This window comes from Lynx canadensis, chromosome C2 (assembly GCF_007474595.2).
Source record: "Lynx canadensis isolate LIC74 chromosome C2, mLynCan4.pri.v2, whole genome shotgun sequence".
Taxonomy (NCBI): domain Eukaryota; kingdom Metazoa; phylum Chordata; class Mammalia; order Carnivora; family Felidae; genus Lynx; species Lynx canadensis.
The window spans coordinates 122,227,052-122,232,406 of NC_044311.2; the positions used below are offsets into that span (position 1 = coordinate 122,227,052).

At 39.6% G+C, this 5,355-nt stretch overlaps 1 long non-coding RNA gene across 1 annotated transcript; it reads left to right on the top strand.

Annotated features, from left to right (window-relative positions):
- Positions 1-230: 230 nt before the first annotated feature.
- On the top strand, positions 231-3,257 carry LOC115523869. Its single transcript, XR_003971866.1, has 3 exons — positions 231-257; positions 933-1,023; positions 3,160-3,257. It is a non-coding gene; the product is annotated as an uncharacterized LOC115523869 (long non-coding RNA).
- The last annotated feature ends 2,098 nt before the right edge of the window (positions 3,258-5,355 follow it).

Genomic DNA, 5,355 nt, shown 5'->3' on the forward strand with positions numbered 1-5,355 from the left:
AAATATTTACACAAAAGTAAAAAAAAATAGTAAAAAAATTAAAGAAAAATATTTTTAATAAAAATTGAAAATAAAAATGAATTTTTTTCTCTTTATTCAAGAAAAAGAAACCAAGTGAAAAAGAGAAAAAGAAAAAAAAAAAGAAAGAAAATTGAATAGATGGACCTGCTAACAGATTGAAATAGGACTGAAATTACTTCGTTTTCCCCTAGAAGTCAGACTATGAAGCACTTTATAGTCCATAAACTAAGTAGGAGGTGAGACTTGTGTTCTTGATGATCGGGGTTAGCCCAGTTGGGTGGGGCTCAGTGTAATGGATCCATTCTCCACTAGATGGTGCTGCTACCCTGCAGGGTGGATTGTTGTGGCGCTCGTAGGTGTGTATCGGCGTGTGTGGGAGTGGTGAAAATGGCCCACCCAGCTACCCCATCTCTAGTATCGGAACTCTCTTCTCCCTAATCAGCAATCGTGCACCCGTCCTCTGTCTTCAGTTTTCATCCACTCCCCGCTTTTTCGTTCTCCATGACCAGGCCCCAGGCAGTACCTTTCTCCCGAGTTTAGTCTCAGATGTGGCTGTTTTCCCTGGCCCCTTTATTTCTGAAGGATTCAGCTTTGACCCATTCCGCCCGTCTTTGGGAGGGTCTCACCAAGCAATGGCTGAGTGAGCAATGGCTGAATGTCGGCTGCACCCTGGAATGCTTGCTGAACCCTGCTGCTGCTGGAGCCCCAAGACTGTGGCCAGGGTCCAGCCACAGAAAATGTTTGCGAGATAGTGTAGCAGCAGCTTTTCAGGGATTATGGAAAATCACAACACACATCTGGCACCAGGCTTCACCCTTAATGATCTTGTTCCAGCACCAGCAAATATGGCCACTCTCTGGGGTCTGCTGGGACCAGGTGGCTTCAACAGTCTCTACCAAATGTCTTTGCAGCAGTGGAATCTCTTTTCCTCATGTGGCCCGAGAACCTCCTGGACCCCACTCTGTTCCTGGGGATTCGCCCTTCCCACCAGAGCACCACCAGGTATTGAGCTGCGGAGTTGCAGCCTTTACGCTCCCCTTGTTTACAGTCTTAATGGAATTTAAACCCTCTCCTTTCTCTTTTCTCCTTTCTCCCTTTTTAGTTTAGTCCCTGTGGCTGTTTCCAATTTTCCACTTTCTCTCCAGCTGCTTTTGGGTAGGGGTGCTTTTCCCGTAGTCTCTGTCCTCTCTCTGCCTGCCACGGCTTCTCGCTCCCCAAGTTCACCTCTCCACGCCCCATACCTGCTGAATTCTGTGGTTCAGGTTGTTCAGATTGTTGTGTTAATCCTCCAATCAGTTTTCTAGGTGTGCAGGATGGTTTAGTGTTGGTCTTGCTATATTTCATGGACGTGAGACACACAAAAAACTTCCATGCTGATCTTCCATCTTGACTCCTCCTGCTAATGTTTATTTATTTTTGAGAGAGAGAGAGAGAGAGAGAGAGAGAGAGAGAGACAGATGGAATGGGGAGGGGCAGAGAGAGAGGGAGACACAGAATCTGAAGCTGGCTCCAGCAGGCTCTGAGATGTCAGCACAGAGCCCCATGGAGAGCTCGAACCCATGAACCACAAGATCATGACCTGAGCTGAAGTTGGGGGCTCAACCAACTGAGCCAGCCAGGTGCCCCATTTATTATCACTTTAAAGGCCCTATCTCCAAATACAGTACCTTCTGAGGTATTGGGGGTTAGGGCTTCAACATATGAATTTTGGGGGCACACAGTTCAACCTATGACACTGGCTATTGTTTCTAAGTGTTTTAAGCTGGGCTAATGAGGGACTATATTATTTTCATTTATTTTATAAAATTTATTTTGAGAGAGAGTGAGTGTGCACACCCTGAGTGAGCAGGGGAGGGGCAGAGAGAGAGAGGATCCCAAGCAGGCTCTGTGCTGACAATGCAGATCTCAAGAACCATGAGATCATTACCTGAGTCAGACTCTGAACTCACTGAGCCACCTGAGTTCCCTGTGGGACTGTATTAGTACATCATGAGTTATTTTATATTTGTTTATATTTTTTCTTGATTCCTTATTAGGTAAATACTATTACTGGAAATAATTTAGGCATTTTTACAGTTTTGTTTTTGTATCCTTGGCTATAAACCACTAGAGACCTGTCATCAGATTTATAGATTCTAAAGTACATTGATACAACTTTTCTTTATGATTTAGCCACTGACTATGTCCACAGTTTATTTTGTAATTTGCTTTAGAGATTAGGGATTTCATTTTAAATTTAATTCTGTTTTGTTTTCATGTGAAACGTTTGGTTGTTTCGAAAGTCAAATCCTTGAAAGGTTTTCTGTGAAACATCCCTTAGTATCAGTTGGTTTTGTGAGATGGACCTGTTGAGCTTTTCATGCACAGTAAGAACATCTTTTGTTAAGGGTAAGTAACTGTTGACAGTTATCTGTATTCTCTATTCTCAAGGGCATAAGAATTCCCTGTATTTAACCTCTTTCTTCCCACATGGTTACTGTTACCACTAGAGTCTGATTACTGTTGGTGATTTGACACCTTCCACTCATAATTTGATCCCTTCCACTTTATAATCATAGGGATGTTTTGTGAGGCAGATTGTATTTTTCAAAGATGATTGCACATATACACACATATATATGTACTGTGCTGGTAAATATTTAACAACTGACAGAATGTGGGCAGGAGAAAGTGATAGCATTTGTTGCATTTGTCAGTTTTCATGGTATAAATACTACCACCATGTCTGATCTCAAACTATCAGTGTGATGCCAGTGAAGGTAGAGTTGGGAAGTAATGTTAACCACAATCCCATATGATTCAACTCCGGCACACAACTGATCCCGTCACATATGTTCTACTTTCTATGGTATTCCTCCATTGAGTTGGTGGAGATTAAATTATTCTTTCTGAACCTCGGCAGACTTTTCTAATAACTTCAACAAACAGATTACGGTGGAAGTGCTCCTATATGACTACTGAATCTAGATCACAATAAGCAGTATGGCTTTCTCTTGACTTTCTTTCTCTTAGGGTATGTATCTTGGGAGTCCCAATATATATGTAATGTGGCTACTCTGAAGCTGCCCTGCTGGAGACAATATATAAGTGACCAAATACAGATGGAGAGACATTTCCTCAACTTTTTTGTCTTTTCAGAGAAGGAAATAACTGACCCTCCAGCTGACTCCAGCCCCAGCCAACATCCTCAAGCAAGAACTACTTATTTCAATAGGCAGAGTCCACTCTTACAACTGTGAAAAGTAATAATAACTTATTGTTACTCTTATTGTTTTAACTTATTTAGAAGTAATTTTAGACTTGGAAAGATTTGCGAATATAATACAAAGTATACCATTCAACCAACATCCTTGAGTTTTTACAACTGTCCTTTATTAGGTCTAAGGTTCAACCTAGGAACCCATATTAAATGGCTTTGGTTTGAGTGTGGTTTGTTATAGTACCTGGAGCATCATTTCTAATTTTTGGCCACTGAGATTCTCTTTATGTTGACATCTGTGATGGATGTCTTCTGTTTCAGCCTCTGGATCCACTCTCTGTGCTTCTCTCTAAACTTTCCTCTTTGTCCCAAGAGGCTGATATGGATCCTCTTGTTGGAGACACTTATGTATTGAAGATGCAGCTTTTCTATGTGATATAAATTAAACCAATATATAATAATGAAAGAGGGAAAAGATAACTAAAAGCATTCACATTCAGGAAGGGGAACATATTTGGGTAGTCATTCCTTTAAGCTCTATGGCCTCATCCAAAGTGATTATTGGAGAAATTAATTCCATTTCCATTTCTATTTTGCTTCTGGTGTAGAAGTTTGGAGAAGCTCTAAGGTCATTCTAACTCCAAAATAATCACTTTATATTTTGAATCCAGGCCCATGATCTTTTATAATGCAGATCTCTTACAAATTTTCTGGTTTTCTTTTTCTTTTTAATGTTTAATTTTCTAAGTTATTTTCTATATATAATTCTGTAATTTGCAATAGGACATTTGTGTATGTGTGTTCTTGTCTACATACCTCCTTTTATCCTCAACTAAATTGGACCTCACAGACTTTGGTGAGAGAGTCTCATGTTTAGTGAGCTATTCATATTAAAATAATCAGATATATATTCACCAGTTCAATTCACCAGTTGTTAAATTTATAATACTTTCTATTTGATCTTTTCTGCACAGCTGAGTTTTAGTTAGATTTAGTTTATTTAACTAGTTTCCAACTTTAATTTTCACTATTTGAAGTTAAGGGACAGTTGCCTCTTCCAAATTTATAAATTCCTTAATTTCTGGATTATTTCTGAAAATTTCTATCCTCTTACATACTGTCTAGTTCTGAACATATATTTTATAATACTTATAAAGAACAGCAAATAACTGTATGTACTATTGTAATTCTCTTTTAAGCCTCTTTCCTAAGAGCTATAAGTACATTAGGCAAATTATGTGCCATTGATATTATTACAGGAAAATTTACCAAATATGCCCACAACCACATAACATGTATTGCCATCCTTCCAGCCTTTGATATACGTGTGTTTACTGCGTTGCCTCCAAGCCAAAGCCACATATTTCAAGTTCTGGCTGTGGAAACACTCCACTAATAGGTACCTGTGTTGAGGTACCCCGAACCATTGTGCTTTGCTAGAATTACTCACTTCAGTCCTTATGGTTATGGTTTATTACATATAAAAGTTACAGATGAAATCAACAAAGAGAAAAGATGCATGGAGCAAAATTCAAAGGAAGACAGGCAAAAGCTTCCAGGCATCCCTCCCAGTGAAGTCACATAAGACATGCTTAACTCCCGTGCAGTGATGTGTGTGCCAGCATGTGCAAAGTGATGCCAACTAGGGAAGCACACTTGAGCTTGGTTGTTCAGAGACTTTTCTGGGGGTCAGTCATTCAGAAATACAGGCCATGAGTGACTGACCTCAGTTTTTCTAGCTCTAGACTCGCTGAGAGAAAGTAGGTGTTCACTGTAAATTACACCATTAGTATATACTATCTGGACAAACTGGCACATGTAGGTCTAGGCTTCAGGCATTGTCAAATGGTCTTACCAGAACATCCAAGGAGCTTAGTTCTCAGAAGCTGACCAATGGCCAGTACTGAACTAGACCTTTCTTTAGAAAACCTGAATGTTTGAACAACCCAGATCTGCTGAGTTAATCCTTTCCTAAACAGCACCCTTTCCCGTATCCATCAGAATAGGTCAGAAGTAAAATTTGGAAGCCCAGAATTAAAATTTCAGTAGATTAAAATATTAAAAGTCTAATTCTTACTATAGCAACAAATCTCTGTAGTGTTAGTTGGGAACTTTATTTCATTCTCATTTAGGAG